This window comes from Coregonus lavaretus (genome assembly GCF_964263955.1).
Source record: "Coregonus lavaretus genome assembly, chromosome: 11".
In the NCBI taxonomy this organism is placed as follows: domain Eukaryota; kingdom Metazoa; phylum Chordata; class Actinopteri; order Salmoniformes; family Salmonidae; genus Coregonus; species Coregonus lavaretus.
The window spans coordinates 24,122,795-24,141,375 of record NC_139998.1 but is presented as its reverse complement, the minus strand read 5'-3'; the positions used below and the strand labels follow the sequence as shown (position 1 = coordinate 24,141,375).

At 43.9% G+C, this 18,581-nt stretch overlaps 1 protein-coding gene across 1 annotated transcript in view; it reads left to right on the top strand.

The window, feature by feature from the left end:
* The window catches only part of LOC311137406 (excitatory amino acid transporter 2-like), a gene marked incomplete at both ends in the record, with an annotated part of 46,802 nt that continues 28,221 nt past the window's right edge, over nucleotides 1-18,581 (top strand). The window contains one exon of the mRNA XM_084171877.1: nucleotides 1-292. The remainder of the gene's footprint in view (nucleotides 293-18,581) is intronic.

The window sequence follows — 18,581 nt, the reverse complement described above, 5'->3', positions numbered from 1 at the left end:
AGAGAAGAAAAGGGGTGAAGAGGAGGAGGGGAGGTGGGGGAAGTGAAAGCGTGAAGGAGCGAAGTGAGGCAGAGCTCATTCAGTGGGATTGTTGAGCATAGAGCTCCACGGATTACTGTGATAGAAATCTGTCTGTTTGGTTTCTGGTGCTGCTCTCGCTCATGCCCTGGACGCACTGAAGGCTTGCATTTCAGCAGTCGAACATCTCTGAAGCGGATGCGCGAGACCCGGAGAAGGGAGAAGAAGAGAGACTGAAACTTATTTCCCAATAACTCCGTGATTGAAAACAAAGGTGAGAGGCGATTATTATCATGCATGCATTACATGTCTACAGGACATAGGCTTTTGGCAAACAGGGGAGCATAATAATAATACAAATAAGAATAATTCTTGCAGTAGGCCTAATAATACATTATCAATTATAATTATGATGATCAGCACACGATAATTCATTATATAGGCTACCTAATTATTCTAATTCTAATTGTTATCATTATTACAATTATTGTCACTATCATCATTATTATTAATAATATTCATGCTTCTTTACACCAACTTAAAGTAAAGTCGCAATGTGGTTAGCCATCAAATGGTCAAAATGTCCATATACTGCACTTATAAGAGCATGGTCAGGAACAACGTGTTGGAGCTCGCTCCTCTTGAAAACAATGGGCTGCGCTTCACATTACCGGCGTGGGCAAAACAGGTGCATGTGGACACAATTTTAGGCAGCACAGCAATATGCACTCCCTCTAGACTCCAAAAAAACACCTGACAATTGCTACATTGTCTTCATGTTGTTTTATATCATTTACCTGCAACTAGTAAAAGGAACAGTAGGGTAACTAGCCTCCCCCCTTAATTCTCACAAAAAAACACGTTATGTCACGAAACAAAATTTGAACACTTTCCCTTGCTGCCACTGCTCTTGCACAATTAAAAGTGTTATCTGTCTCATCTACATTTTTTAAGTCACTAACAAAACGATTCTAAGGTAAATGTATCTACACATACATATAGAAAAAGTTATATGTATAATCAAATGAAGTTAGATCTATAAATGTTGTATATATATATATATACAGTATATACCATTAGGGGAGCCTAAAGAAAGAACCCACTTGTTTAGAGATAAACATTTAATTCCATTTTTAATAAAGCAGTACAATTTAATGTGAGTGCAAATCAATGGTACCTAAATTAGCATTGTCCAAATCATTACCCCGGTCCTTGGGAAAAACGCCCCTTTTCTAAAAACAACATTAGAACAAAACGTTAGCCACTTTTTTCCCTTCATAGTTTGTTTGCATATGCATGACCATCATCCCCATACCACATTTTTTCCAAACTTTGCTTGTGTCGGTAATTGGACATTGTTCTTAGGGGGAGCTAAATTACCCCACGGTACCCTAACGGTGAGATTCAAGGTGTGTTTCTGTCATAACACACTCACATCTAGTCTACTACTGAGGAGCCAACGTTTGCAAACAGACAATGTGTGGTAATTATGTACTGGTATGTCGTGCATCTGGCCTTCTAATCCCGTTAATATATTTTCTCTACCAAACGGATTCATACCTCTGTGCCAAAGCGCATATCTTGCGCGAGCTGCATCGTATCTGCATCGCCGCAAGGCATTCCCACACGCGTGGCTCTAGGTATACTGTCAGGTCTTCTCAACGCGAGACAGGGAGGACTACGATGAAGAGAGATCATCATTGTTTTAGTGTTTTAGGTGTTAGCTCTTCTAGTGTTCATTCAGTATCTTATCAGTAGTTTACAACACAGCCATATCCGTTGCGTAAATCGTAAAAGAAAAATAACGTGTTCGGTAACATAGTTATCTTGTTGTGCAGTGTTATCAAAGTGGTTTGTTGTGAGTTATAAAGCCTTTTTTTTCTAGTCCCTGGTCTGTTGTTACTGTAGCCGGATAAAATCCGAAGGAAATTCCAAGACAGGTACATGCTCATCAAACCAACCTTGGGGTTAAATGTTCACTGTTTTCACTTTATTGTCAACTTCCTCTAGGAGAGTTTAAAATATTTGTATTTAACTGATGGTCTACTTTCTATAAGGCCCCTTATCGGTACTTACCATAATCAAGCAAAAATATATATCACTACACTACATTACCAAAAGTATGTGGACACCTGCTCGTTGAACATCTCATTCCAAAATCATGGGCATTAATATTGAGTTGGTCCCTTTGCTGCTATAACAGCCTCCACTCTTTTGGGAAGGCTTTCCACTAGATGTTGGAACATTGCTGTGGGGACTTGCTTCCATTCAGCCACAAGAGCATTAATAAGGTCGGGCACTGATGTTGGGCGATTAGGACTGGCTCGCAGTCGGCGTTCCAAATCATACCAAAGGTGTTTGATGGGGTTGAGGTCAGGGCTCTGTGCAGGCCAGTCAAGTTCTTCCACACCGATCTCCACAAACCATTTTTGTATGGACCTCACTTTGTGCATGGGGGCATTGTCATGCTGAAACAGGAAAGGGCCTTCCCAAAATGTTGCTACAAATTTGGAAGCACAGAATCGTTTAGAATGTCATTGTATACTGTAGCTTTACACCACTCCAGCCCACGCTTGGCATTGCGCATGGTGATCTTAGGCTTGTGTGCAGCTGCTCGGCTATGGAAACCCATTTCATGAAGCTCCCGACAAACTGTTCTTGTGCTGAAGTTGCTTCCTGAGGCAGTTTGGAACTCAATAGTGAGTGTTGCAACCGAGGACAGATTATTTTTACACACTACGCGCTTCAGCACTCAGCAGTACCGTTCTGTGAGCTTGTGTGGCCTACCACTTCGTGGCTGAACGGTTGTTGCTCCTAGATGTATCCACTTCACAATAACAGCACTTACAGTTGACCGGGGCAGCTCTAGCAGGGCAGACATTTTATGAACTGACTTGTTGGGAAGGTGACGTCCTATGACTGTGCCACTTTGAAAGTCACTGAGCTATTCTACTGCCAATGTTTGTCTATGGAGATTGCATGGCTGCTCGATTTTATACACCTGTCAGCAATGGGTGTGGCTGAAATAGCAGAATCCACTCATTTGAAGGGGTGTCCACATACTTTTGTATATATAGTGTAATTGATTTGCATTTTTCCTTCCACATTTCCTATTTTTGTTATTTTATTTTATTTTATAAGCTATGGCATGGGCCTTGTTATTTCACTGATCATTCCATAGCTGATCCTGTCAATATATGAAAAGATAAAGGTGATCAGTTTTTGCAAATCAGATTTACCCAGAGTCTTGACCGATGCACTTGATGAATGTTTACCCCTAATATTTAGCGGGAAGAACATGTTAATTTTCCTTTTGTTCAAGTTGCCAAATGTAAACATTTTGTGAAGATGGAAGTCTAACATTAAGTGGTATATATTCACCACCCCTTCCTTGAACCAATTGCTTCACACCCTATATCCCCCTGCCCCTACTCCCCGTCAATTACGCACACACACACACACACACATACACACACACACACACACACACACACACACACACACACACACACACACACACACACACACACACACACACACACACACACACACACACACACACACACACACACACACACACACACACACACACACACACTATCGTCACCATGGAAACATACTCTCTTGGCACTTGATTGCAGTCACATTATTCTCACAGCCTGTCATTTGAACAAAACCAGAGGACATGTTTCCAGATGTAACGTCAATCGCTGCTTGAGTGATGGTAGTGATGGTCAAAACCGGCAGAGAGGGGGTGTCTGTCAAGCCTACTGGGGCTTTGATAAATACACATAGAATATTATTAATTCATATTTCATCCTCCAGTGGGAGTCAGTCTGTAGGGACCGTGGCTGGCTGGAGATCTATGTGATATATGTCCTCAGGCCAGGATCTGGTGAAATGTAGCCTTGTGTAATTGGAAGGAGAATATGGAGGGGAAAGTGTCCATGCAGCTAATATGTTTTGTCCTGAGCCCGGAGGTTGCTCTCCTATACTACAGCACACGCTGGCTGCTGCCTTACATGAATGAATACACAGCAGACATTCAGGGAGAGCTTAATGTATGTCAGTGCACAATGTGCCATTTCATGTGTGTATCTGGACAGGGATTGGTTTGTGCACACAAGCATGTGCGTGTATCTCACAAGGGATTGTCTTGTCAACAACCATTTACAATAATCTACATGAATGTGTTTCTGTGAGAATGACTCTAAAGAAGAGACTCATATTAGTTTCATCATGGGAAATAGATTTTACTAAATATACTTTCCTGCAACCCGCCTCACCCAACGTGGAAAGGATTCTATTATTTCTTTATAACTTTTATCAAGAACCTTAAGCTGAAACTAGTCTAGCTGCAACCGAATGGCTGTGGTAGCCAGCTAGCTAGCTACTTGCTATTAGCCACCATTAGCGGTCTAAACCATTGTCCGTGGCCAGCACTACCCACCAGCCAGCTCTAGCTCTAGCCTGGACAATTTGTCGGCCAGTCTGCACAGCATGCTATTGACCCAGAGCATATCGGATTTTCTGCCGGAATCACTGGACCCGAGCGCCGGATCATCGCAACTAGCTAGCTGCAACCGAATGGCTGTTGTCGTTGGCTAATTACCATTGCCCCTAAGCAAGCACCAGTTAGCCATGAAATAGCCTTGAGCCAGGCCCATCTCCCGGCTATCTACCTCTCTGTAAACCGGACGGGACCTCCTAGTGTTGACACGGAGCCCCGCCGATCCAACACGACTGGTCTGCCGATGAAATCGTCTGATGTGGTTTCAACAGTCTTCCCGTTACGACGTCGACCACGAAGATCCAACTGCTAGCCCTGGCCCGCTAGCACACGCAAGCTGTGGCCTCTTGCTCGCCAGTGCTGTAGCAGCCCCCGAACTACCTCCGAACTCTCCTATTGCTGTTCACTGGACCTTATGATAACTCAGCTATACAGCTGATGCCTGCTGGACTGTTCCTTTATACGGTACCGCATCCTGTTTATGTTTAGCCTCAGCCCAAACTTTGTCGCCATTACCAGCTGTTGTCTTAGCTCTCTCGAATAACACCTGTGATTGCTTTATGCCTCTCTCCCATGTCAATATGCCTTGCTTATTGCTGTTTCGGTTATTTCTTATTGTACTATTTCACTGGAGATCCCCCAGCCCAGCTCAACCTGCCTTAGATAGCTCCTTTGTCCCACCCCCCATACACGCGGAGACCGACTCAATCGGTGCATCCAGTGATGCTATCTCTTTCATCGTTACCCAACGCTTAGGTATACCTCCACTGTACTCATATCCTTCCATATCCTTGTCTGTACATAATGCCCTGAATCTATTCTACAACGCCCAGAAATCTGCCCCTTTTTTTCTCTGTACCCAACGCACTAGAAGAGCAGTACTTAAAGCCTTTAGCCGTATCCTTATTCTAGTCCTCCTCTGTTCCTCTGGTGATGTAGAGGTTAACCCAGGCCCTGTATCCCCCAGTATCACTCATACTCCCCAGGCGTTATCATTTGTTGACTTCTGTAACCGTAAAAGCCTTGGTTTCTTGCACGTTAACATCTGAAGCCTCCTCCCTAAGTTTGAGTTATTCACTGCGTTAGCACACTCCGCCAACCCTGTGTCTGAATCCTGGCTTAGGAAGGCCACCAAAAATTCAGAAATGTTCATCCCCAACTACAACATTTTCCATCTCAATAGAACTGCCAAAGGGGGAGGGGTTGCAATCTACTGTAGAGATAGCCTGCAGAGGTCTATCATACTATCCAGGTCTGTGCCCAAACAGTTTGAGCTTCTACTTCTAAAAATTCACCTTCCCAGAAATAAGTCTCTCACTGTTGCCGCTTGCTACAGACCCCCCTCAGCCCCGAGCTGTGCTCTGGACACCATATGTGAACTGATTACCTCCCATCTATCCTCAGAGTTCGTACTGCTTGGTGACCTAAACTGGGATAGGCCAACCTACAATCTAAACTAGATGCCCTCAATCTCACACAAATTATCAACGAACCTACCAGGTACAACCCTAAATCTGTAAACATGGGCACCCTCATAGATATCATCCTGACTAATTTACCCTCTAAATACACATCCGCTGTCTTCAACCAGGATCTCAGCGATCACTGCCTTATTGCCTGCGTCCGTAATGGGTCCGCGGTGAAACGACCACCCCTCATCACTGTCAAACACTCCCTAAAACACTTTAGCAAGCAGGCCTTTCTAATTGACCTGGCCCGGGTATCCTGGATCGATATTGACCTCATTCTGTCAGTAGAGGATGCCTGGTTGTTCTTTAAAAGTGCTTTCCAATCAATCTTAAATAAGCATGCCCCATTCAAAAAACTCAGAACTAAGAACAGATATAGCCCCTGGTTCTCCTCAGACTTGACTGCCCTTGACCAGCACAAAAACATCCTGTGGTGTACTGCATTAGCATCGAACAGCCCCCGTGATATGCAACTTTTCAGGGAAGTCAGGAACCAATATACACAATCAGTTAGGAAAGCAAAAGGCTAGCTTTTTGAAACAGAAATGTGCATCCTGTAGCACTAAATCCAAAAAGTTTTGTGACACTGTAAAGTCCATGGAGAATAAGAGCACCTCCTCCCAACTGCCCACTGCACTGAGGCTAGGAAACTGTCACCATCGATAAATCTACAATAATCGAACATTTCAACAAGCATTTTGCTAAGGCTGGCCATGCTTTCCACCTGGCTACCACTACCCCGGCCACCAGCTCTGCACCCTCCGCTGCAACTTGCCCATGCCCCCCCCCCCCCCCCCCCCTGGTTCTCCTTCACACAAATTCAGACATCTGATGTTCTGAAAGAGCTGAAAAAAATCTGGACCCCTACAAATCAGCTGGGCTAGACAATCTGGACTCTTTCTCTCTAAAATTAGCCGCCGGAATTGTTGCAACCTCTATTACTAGCCTGTTCAACCTCTCTTTCGTAACATCTGAGATCCCCAGAGATTGGAAAGCTGCCGCAGTCATCCCCCTCTTCAAAGGGGGTGACACTCTAGATCCAAACTGTTACAGACCTATATCCATCCTGCCCTGCCTTTCGAAATTATTTGAAAGCCAAGTTAACAAACAGATCACCGACCATTTTGAATCCCACCGTACCTTCTCCGCTATACAATCCGGTTTCCGAGCTGGTCATGGGTGCACCTCAGCCACGCTCAAGGTCCTAAACGATATTATAACTGCAATCGATAAAAGACAGTACTGCGCAGCCGTCTTCATCGACCTGGCCAAGGCTTTCGACTCTGTCAACCACCGCATTCTTATTGGCAGACTAAATAGCCTTGGTTTCTCAAATGACTGCCTCGCCTGGTTCACCAACTACTTCTCAGATAGAGTTCTATGTGTCAAATCGGAGGGCCTGTTGTCTGGACCTCTGTCAGTCTCTATGGGGGTTCCACAGGGTTCAATTCTCGGGCCAACTCTATTCTCTGTGTATATCAATGATGTCGCTCTTGCTGCTGGTGACACTCGGATCCACCTCTATGCGGACGACACCATTTTGTATACATCTGGCCCTTCATTGGACACTGTGTTAACAAACCTCCAAACGAGCTTCAACGCCATGCAACACTCCTTCCGTAGCCTCCAACTGCTCTTAAACACTAGTAAAACTAAATGCATGCTCTTCAACCGAATGCTGCTAGCCCACCCAACTAGAATCACTACTCTAGAGTATGTGGACAACTACAAATACCTAGGTGTCTGGTTAGACTGTAAACTCTCCTTCCAGACTCACATTAAGCATCTCCAATCAAAAGTTAGATCTAGAATCAGCTTCCTATTTCGCAACAAAGCCTCCTTCACTCATGCTGCCAAACATGCCCTCGTAAAACGGACTATCCTACCAATCCTTGACTTCGGCGATGTCATGTACAACACTCTACTCAGCAAATTGGATGTAGTCTATCACAGTGCCATATACCACCCACCATTGTGACCTGTACGCTCTTGTTGGCTGGCCCTCACTACATATTCGTCGCCAAACCCACTGGCTCCAGGTCATCTATAAATCACTGCTAGGCAAATCCCCGTCTTATCTTAGCTCACTGGTCACCATAGCAACAACCACCCGTAGTCTGCGCTCCAGCAGGTATATCTCACTGGTCATCCCCAAAGCCAACACCTCTTTTGGCCACCATTCCTTCCAGTTCTCTGCTGCCAATGACTGGAACGAACTGCAAAAATCTCTGAAGCTGGAGACTCTTATCTCCCTCACTAACTTTAAGCGTCGGTTGTCAGAGCAGCTTACCGATCACTGGACCTGTACACAGCCCTTCTGAAATTAGCCCACCCAACTACCTCATCCCCATATTGTTATTTATTTTGCTAATTTGCACCCCAGTATCTCTATTTGCCCATCATCTTTTGCACATCTATCATACCAGTGTTAATACGAAATGGTAACTATTTTTGTACTATGGCCTATTTATTGCCTTACCTCCATAACTTACTACATTCGCACACACTGTATATCTTTTTTCTGTTGTATTTTTGACTTTATGTTTTGTTTACCCCATATGTAACTCTTTGTAGTTGTTTTTATCGCACTGCTTTGCTTTATCTTGGCCAGGTTGCAGTTGTAAATGAGAACTTGTTCTCAACTGGCTTACCTGGTTAAATAAAGGTGAAATAAATAAAAAATAATAAAAAATAAAATCCTTTTTGTTTAGTATTGTCTTTATTGGTGACTCCATGTGAATGTCCAGAGGAGGAGAAGGAGATGTCCAGTCCTCATTGATTTTGTGATTTCCTAGAGGACTCTCTTGGTCTGATTGTAGTGTCTGAGGTTAGTCAGTTAATCTGGGAAAAGGAGCTGAATTACTCTGAGTCTATGGGAGATTATGCACAATCCTTCCTGGATTACGCCGTGTATTGCCTATGGTGGTCTGTTGAGGAACAAAATAAAACCCAAAAAGATAATTATGAAGTAGAAGGGGACTGATAAAATCTCAACATGGGTAAAATTGATTCTCAGTGGTCTTTTTATTTAAAAAAATAGGTCACGTTAAATGGTTTCTAGCCCAAGGGACATGAGATCAACATAGAATGGCTTTGATAGTGCCCAGTTACACACACACATACACGCAAACACACACACACTAGGGGGGGGGGGGGGGGGGGGGGTGCATATATTTGTCCTCAGGCTTTGCTTTTGGGAGGGGAAAGTACACATGTAGGGGGAAATAGAGATTTGTTGACCATGACAGATTGGGAGTAGCTGCTCAAAATAAACAAAACATACAATCTATTATGCTTTGTTTGCCCTAATTGATAGAAAGTATTCACCCCCTTGGCATTTTTCCTATTTTGTTGCCTTACAACCTGGAATTAAAATATATTTTTGGGGGGTTTGTATAATTTGATTTACACAACATGCCTACCACTTTGAAGATGCAAAATATTTTTTCTTGTGAAACAAACAAAAAAAAAGACAAAAAAACAGAAACTTGAGCGTGCATAACTATTTACCCCCCCCCCCCCCCCCCCCCCCCCCCCCCCCCCCCCCCCCCCCCACCCCAAGTAAAAACTTTGTAGAGCCACCTTTTGCAGCAATTACAGCTGCAAGTCTTTTGGGATATGTCTCTATAAGCTTGGCACACCTAGCCACTGGGATTTTTGCCCATTCTTCAAGGCAAAACTGCTCCAGCTTCAAGTTGTATGGGTTCCGCTGGTGTACAGCAATCTTTAAGTCATACCACAGATTCTCAATTGGATAGAGGTCTGGGCTTTGACTAGGCCATTCCAAGACATTTAAATGTTTCCCCTTCAACCACTTGAGTGTTGCTTTAGCAGTAGGCTTAGGGTCATTGTCCTGCTGGAAGGTGAACCTCCGTTCAAGACTCCGTTCAAGACCGAAACAGGTTTCTCTCAAGAATTTCTCTGTATTTAGCGCCATCCATCATTCCTTCAATTACATTTTAGTCATTTAGCAGACGCTCTTATCCAGAGCGACTTACAGTTAGTGAGCAACAACTGACCAGTTTCCCAGTCCCTGCCGATGAAAAACATCCCCACAGCATGATGCTGCCACAACCATGCTTCACTGTTCTCTGGGTGATGAGAGGTGTTGGGTTTGCGCCAGACATAGCGTTTTCCTTGATGGCCAAAAAGCTCAATTTTAGTCTCATCTGACCAGAGTACCTTCTTCCATATGTTTGGGGAGTCTCCCACATGCCTTTTGGCGAACACCAAACGTGTTTACTTATTTTGTTCTTGAAGCAATGGCTTTTTTTCTGGCCACTCTTCCATAAAGCCCAGCTCTCTGGAGTGTACAGCTTAAAGTGGTCCTATGGACAGATACTCCAATCTCCGCTGTGGAGCTTTGCAGCTCCTTCAGGGTTATTGTTGGTCTCTTTGTTGCCTCTCTGATTAATGCCCTCCTTGCCTGGTCCTTGAGTATTGGTGGGCAGCCCTCTCTTGGCAGGTTTGTTGTGGTGCCATATTCTTTCAATTTTTTAAATAATAGATTTAATGGTGCTCCGTGGGATGTTCAAAGTTTCTGATATTTTTTATAACCCAACCCTGATCTGTAATTCTCCACAACTTTGTCCCTGACCTGTTTGGAGAGCTCCTTGGTCTTCATGTTGCCGCTTGCTTGGTGGTGCCCCTTGCTTAGTGGTGTTGCAGACTCTAGGGCCTTTCAGAACAGCTGTATATATACTGAGATCATGTGACAGATCATGTGACACTTAGATAACACACAGGTGGACTTTATTTAACTAATTATGTGACTTCTGAAGGTAATTGGTTGCGCCAGATCTTATTTAGGGGCTTCATAGCAAAGGGGGTGAATACATATGCACGCACCACTTTTCCGTTATTTTTTTATTTATTTTTTTGAAACAAGTCATTTATTTTTCATTTCACTTCACCAATTTGGACTATTTTGTTTATGTCCATTACATGAAATCCAAATAAAAATCTATTAAAATTACAGGTTGTAATGCAAAAAAATAAGAACAACGCCAAGGGGGGTGAATACTTTTGCAAGGCACTGTACACCATATATAAAATTATGTGGACACCCCTTCAAATTAGTGCATTTGGCTATTTCAGCCACACCGGTTGCTGACAGGTGCATAAAATCGAGCACACAGCCATGCAATCTCTATAGACAAACATTGTCAGTAGAATGGCCTTACTGAAGAGCTCAGCGACATTCGACGTGGTATCTGTCATAGGATGCCACCTTTCCAACAAGTCAGTTCGTCAAATTTCTGCCCTGCTAGAGCTGCCTCGGTCAAATGTAAGTGCTCTTATTGTGAAGTGGAAACGTCTAGAAGCAACAACGGCTCAGCCGTGAAGTGGTAGGCCACACAAGTTTACTGAACAGGACCGCCGAGTGCTGAAGCGTGTGGCGCATAGAAATCGTCTGTCCTTGGTTGCAACACTCACTAACTGCCTCTGGAAGCAACGTCAGCACAAGAACTGTTCGTCGGGAGCTCCATGAAATGGGTTTCCATGGTCGAGCAGCCAAACACAAGCCTAAGATCATCATGAACAATGCCAGGCGTCGGCTGGAGTGGTGTAAAGCTCACCGCCATTGGACTCTGGAGCAGTGGAAACGCGTTTTCTAGAGTGAAGAATCACGCAACACCATCTGGCAGGCCGACTGACTAATCTGGGTTTGGCGGATACCAGGAGAACGCTACATGCCCCAATGCATAGTGACAACTGTAAGTTTGGTGGAGGAGGAATAATGGTCTGGGGCTGTTTTTCATGGTTCGGGTTAGGCCCCTTAGTTCCAGTGAAGGGAAATCTTAACGCGACAGCATACAATGACATTCTAGATGATTATGTGCTTCCAAATTTGTGGCAAGAGTTTGGGGAAGGCCCTTTCCTATTTCAGCATGACAATGCCCCATGCACAAAGCGAGGTCCATACAGAAACGGTTTATTGAGATCGGTGTGGAAGAACTTGACTGGCCTGCACAGATCCCTGACCTCTACCCCATCGAACACCTTTAGTATGAATTGGAACGCCGACTGCAAGCCAGACCCAATCGCCCAACATCAGTGCCCGACCTCACTAATGCTCTTGTGGCTGAATGGAAGCAAGTCCCCGCAGCAATGTTCCAACATCTAGAAAGACTTCCCAGAAGAGTGGGGGCTGTTATAGCAGCAAAGTGGGGACCAACCCCATATAAATGCCAATGGAATGAGATGTTCGACGTGCAGGTGTCCATATACTTTTGGCCATGTAGTTATCTAATGTACAGATGTAGAATCTTAATTTGAGCCAGTTTTCTACAGCAGGAAATTTGAATTATTATATGATATTTTTTGTAAGGATTGATACATTTTTGTAAGAGAAAATCAAATCCGACATTTCAAAGTAGAAATGAAAAACTTCTGAAGTCTTTTTAAACCTCAACTACACTACAAGTGTAAATTTCTCATGCAACAGGGTGATCAAATGAACATCCTGCATCTGTATAGAACAAACAGTTGAAGTCGGAAGTTTACATACACTTAGTCATCAAAACTCGTTTTTCAACCACTCCACAAATATCTTGTTAACAAACTATAGTTTTGGCAAGTCGGTTAGGACATCAACATTGTTCACGACACAAGTAATTTTTCCAAAAATTGTTTACAGACAGATTATTTCACTTATAATTCACTGTATCACATTTCCAGTGGGTCAGAATTTTACATGCACTAAGTTGACTATGCCTTTAAACAGCTTGGAAAATTCCAGAAAATGATGTCATGGCTTTAGAAGCTTCTGATAGGCTAATTGACATCATTTGAGTCAATTGGAGGTGTACCTGTGGATGTATTTCAAGGCCTACCTTCAAACCCAGTGCCTCTTTGCTTGACATCATGGGAAAATCAAAAGGTATCAGCCAAGACCTCAGAAAAAAAATTGTAGACCTCCACAAGTCTGGTTCATCCTTGGGAGCAATTTCCAAATGCCTGAAGGTACCACGTTCATCTGTACAAACAATAGGACGCAAGTATAAACACCATGGGACCACGCAGCCGTCTTACCGCTCAGGAATGAGACACGTTCTGTCTCCTAGAGATGAACGTTCTTTGGTCCGAAAAGTGCAAATCAATCCCAGAACAACAGCAAAGGACCTTGTGAAGATGCTGGAGGAAACAGGTACAAAAGTATCTATATCCACAGTAAAACAAGTCCTATATCGACATAACCTGAAAGGCCGCTCAGCAAGGAAGAAGCCACTGCTCCAAAACCGCCATAAAAAAGCCAGACTACAGTTTGCAACTGCACATGGGGACAAAGATCATACTTTTTGGAGAAATGTCCTCTGGTCTGATGAAACAAAAATATAACTGTTTGGCCATAATGACCATCGTTATGTTTGGAGGAAAAAGGGGGCTATTTGCAAGCTGAAGAACACCATCCCAACCGTGAAGTACGGGGGTGGCAGCATCATGCTGTGGGGGTGCTTTGCTGCAGGAGGGACTGGTGCACTTCACAAAATAGATGGCATCATGAGGATGGAAAATTATGTGGATATTTTGAAGCAACATCTCAAGACATCAGTCAGGAAGTTAAAGCTTGGTCGCAAATGGGTCTTCCAAATTGACAATTACCCCAAGCATACTTCCAAAGTTGTGGCAAAATGGCTTAAGGACAACAAAGTCAAGGTATTGGAGTGGCCATCACAAAGCCCTGACCTCAATCCTATAGAAAATCTGTGGGCAGAACTGAAAAAGTTTGTGCGAGCGAGGCCTACAAACCTGACTCAGTTACACCAGCTCTGTCAGGATGAATGAGCCAAAATTCACCCAACTTATTGTGGGAAGCTTGTGGATGGCTACCCGAAACGTTTGACCCAAGTTAAACAATTTAAAGGCAATGCTACCAAATACCAATTGAGTGTATGTAAACTTCTGACCCACTGAGAATGTGATGAAAGAAATAAAAGCTGAAATAAATAATTCTCTCTCCTATTATTCTGACATTTCACATTCTTAAAATAAAGTGGTGATCCTAACTGACCTAAGACAGGGAATTTTTACTAGGATTAAATGTCAGGAATTGTGAAAAACTGAGTTTAAACGTATTTGGCTAAGGTGTATGTAAACTTCCGACTTCAACTGTACATATCTAATATAGCAAGCATCCAATGACTATTTGCAAAGCATTTCCACCCTAATTTGAAAAGGGTGCCTTCCCCTGTGATGGTGTGGAAGTAGGAGTGGAGGAATTCCACTGTAATATTACTGGCTGATAGACTGGGAAAGGGCCAGATGGTGGATTGGAGTTAACCAATAAACAAGAAATAAATCAAATAAATGAAACTGCCTTTACGCTGCTGCAGATGTTGTACTAGAAAGACTAGTAAACATTGACATCAATAATAGGTTATCCACATTGGGTAGACAACACAGAGTACCTCATATATTATTATAACAGCCAGGCTTGACTGCATGACAAAAATTACTCACATTTGAGTGTTTGTATGAATGCGTGTGAGGGCTTGAGAGTGAGAAATGATCCTCACAGCTCATTGTTCTGCAATATGATTTGTTCTGAACCCTTGCCCTACATTGTCATCCAGATGCTTTACAGTGTAACACAATCCTCACTGGAGAATGGAGTTCAGCTAGAATGGAGGGAAGTGAAACACTTTCATTTTCTGGCAGCGGAGGAGAGAACTTTTCATTTGAGAGAGAGAAAAAGAGCGAGAGAGGCTGGGAGAGAGGGAACAGAGAGTGATCTATCAGGAATTTTCTTTGGAGGAGAGAAATGGGCAGAGGGGTAATAGTAGTAGTGGTGGTGGTGGTGGTGGTGGTGGTGGGTAGAGAGTTGGTGGAGGTAGATAGACAGTAGGGCACTGTGTGCTGCTGAGAGGATGAGAGGCTGAGCCCATGAGGGGGTCACAGGGCAGTGCCAGCCCCCTGGACGTTAGGCATCTGTTACCTGTCACTAGCCAGCCAGGCTAGGGGTAGTCAACCTCTATCTGCTGCTTCTCTGAGACTGCTACTGAGAGAGAGAGAGGGAGACGAGAGAGAGAGACAGAGAAAGAGTGATAGAGGGTGTAGGGGCAGGGAAGAATAGAAAGAAAGAGATAGTTAAATATGCTGAATAGGGTCAGAGGAGCGAGGGAGGGAAAGCGAAGATGAGAGTGTGCATGTATGTGTGTGTGTGTGCGCTCGCGCACGCACACGCGCGCATGTGTGTGCATGCGTGTGTGTGTGTGTCTTTGTGTGGCTCCATTCATAGGGCTTCACTGTGGGCTCGCTGGCATTCTGTAGCATCTATCACTTGAGTAATCCCCCTGGGAACATACAGAAGCTGCCAATGTACCATCCAGCTCCTCTTCTCTCTGTCTCTCCTTCTCTTATCCCTGCATATCTCTCTGTCTCTCCCTCTACTATCCCCTGTCTAGCGCTCTGTTTCTTCCACCCCTCTCCCCTGCCTATCTCTCTGTCTCTTCCTCTACTATCCCCTATCTATCTCTCTGTTTATTCCCCTGTCTCTTATCTCCTGTCTTTTTGTTTCATCATCCCATCTGTTTTTGCCTCTCTCCGTCTCTTCTCATCTCATTCCCTGTCTTTCTTACTCTTTCCCCTGGTCCTTCAATTTCATCAATCCATTGCTTTTCCCCTTTTCTCCCTCCCTTTTACTCTTTCGTCCTTTTCCCCTCACTACCACTTTCCTTCTCTTTATTTCTAGAACTCTACGCTACTACAGATATAGGATCTTAATTTGATCATCCTGTTGCAGGAGAACTTTCCGGCAATGCAGGAGATGTAAAACTTGTAGTGTATTTGAGGTTTAAAAAGGCTTCTGAAGTTAGACATTTCAGACTTGATTTTCCCTTACGAAACATGTATCACCCCCTACATAAATGTACATTAATTATAATCCACATAATAATTCACATTTCCTGTTGCTGTAGGATTATCTTCCTGCTGTAGCAAACTGGCTCAAATTAAGATCCTACATCTGTATTATTCCTATCTGCTTCATATGACTCTCCCTTTTCTAAAGGATACTTCCTATTTTCGCCGCTGTAGTCCTCCATGTAACTCCAGTGTTTCAGTCGTCAGTGAGCTGAGAGAGAATGAGAGCCTATTCCCATGGTTTAGACAAACAAAAGCCTCCTTCCTTGCTCCCTTTCTTTCTGTATGACTGCACTAGAACAGACACACAGGCATTCACCAGCCTGCCTACCCGCCTGCCTGCATGCCCATAGATCTCCGCTGGACATAGCAAAAATGTTTTTCTCTAATTTAGAATAACTTTTGGGTCCCTGCAGATAGTCTGTGTAGTGTAGTTGGTTGCAGTTGCAAGGGGAAAGAATATAGTCCCAGGTGTGTTTTCATGGCTGTTTGCTGTTTCCTCGCCTTCTCTCTGCAGTTGGATGCTGCCTTGAATAATCAATCCCTTGAGGCTTGCTTTCAAGTGTTTGCTAGATTATCATAAACTGTGCTTCTAGGAAAGATGAACGGCATTACAGCTCACAACTCTTCTAAATATATTCTGATAACGCGATCAATCGCATAAACAAGCTATTTGGGTTTTATCTTCCTTGGTTTGGTGCTCAGGAGAGGGGCAAAGTACACAGGTGGACAGCTGTCACATGGAAATGTTGTATATCCTTTACTTTGACAGAAAAATACACACGTTTACCTTGGGCATATACACTGAGTGTACAAAACATTAAGAACACCTTTCTAATATTGAGTTGCACCCCCCCCCCCCCCCCCCCACTCAGAACAGCCTCAATTTGTCGGGGCATGGACTCTACAAGGTGTCGAAAGCATTTCACAGCAATGCTGGCCCAAGTTGACTCCAATGCTTCCCACGGTTGTGTCAAGTTGGCTGGATATCCTTTGAGTGGTGGACCACTCTTGGTTCACACTAATTTGTGAAAAACCCAGCAGCGGTGCAGTTCTTGACACAAACTGGTGCACCTGGCACCTACTACCATACCCCGTTCAAAGGCACCCTCTGAATGGTACACTAACACAATCCATGTCAATTGTATCAAGGCTTAAAAATCATCTTTAACCTGTCACCTCCCCTTCATCTACACTGATTGAAGTAGATTTAACAAGTGGCATCAATAAGGGATCATAACTTTCACCTGGATTCACCTGGTCAGTCGATGTCATGGAAAGAGCAGGTGTTCTTAATGTTTTGTACATGCAGTGTATTTTACTGTAGTCTGCCTTAGCTGAACATGATAGTAATGGCTAGTGAAATTGAAAGGCTGCTCCTGGATTCAGTCCAACATGTTTTCCTATTTACAGTTTGTAGGATAGCTGATAACGGCAAAGCCAAACTAAGAGTGAGAAGTTACAGGGGCAAACTATGTCAACTCTGTAGTCAGATCAAATGTCAGTCTGTCATGTCCCGTACGAAAACTGAGCTAGCTAAATAAATCTGTTTAAGGAGTTCCAACAAACTCTTGCAGATCAAACTGTACAAGATGGACGAAATCGATACATTTTCCTCACATAGATTGTTTGCGTCAGACCCAACTTTGTACTGTTCTTGTGTATTGGTCAATATTTCTGTTTTAGTGGAATCTCACTGCACTCTAAATGGTTTCAAGATTTCAAGTGTGCTTCTCTTGAAAGGCATCCTGTCGTGTGACTTAGATAACCATCATTTCAAAGGCGGAAGTCCAAGATTAGTATTTGTATGGAAGGGTGGCGGGGGTGTGCTTGGGGCTAGTACAGGCCAGGGAAGTGTTATGGTGGTCAGCATTCCCCCCCACATTCTCGAGCGCTCTCTCCAAACCCTAAACCACCCACAATCTCCTTGGCACCCACTCCAGCGGAATTCAGGTCAGTGGGGGGGAGTCACGAAAGGGCCCACGGAGGGGTTGATGAAGTGGGGGTGCAGGAATGGGGAAATGGAGAAGTGGAGGGGAGGGGGCACACTTTTTGTTCCCTCTCTTGGCACCAATGCCCATACCACTGAGAACAATCTCCCATTGTGGGGCAACAAAAGAAGAATCATAATTAAAGCACAATTAAGGAATCATTAAAAACAAATGGAAGACCTCATCCGAACAATTGTTCCAATATGCAGCACGTCAGACTCCGAGCGGCCATCAGATGAACACAGCATTGAGAGTGTGCATTGTTTTTGGCACTCATACTCTCTTACACATAAACATACTCCTAAACATACACAGTCACACACTCACAAACCAAGCATGTCAGCATTTCTGTTGGTGAGTACCAGATGTTGTTGGTGATCACAGAAGATTGGTTAGAGTTTAATGTCATAAATCCGAAGCCAAGTATCTGTCTAAAAACGGATACTTTTCAGCAATTACATGTTTGCATGAGGCCTCCTGGTGATGTTCAGTAGAGTGAGTGGATTTCCATTGTAGACAGTAGAAACCCAGTCCCACTTGGCCATCCCCTCTCTCTCTCCAGTGAAACCACTCCACTCCTTCGCAGGGAAAAATAGAGGTGTCTCCACAGCCACTTGGGAGCTGTAGAAGAAGAATCTGCCAAACAATATCTCTATCGCTGAGACCTCTCTCAACCACTGTGGTCCAAGTTGGTAGCGAACGGATAGTGAAAACACACACCCTTTCTCC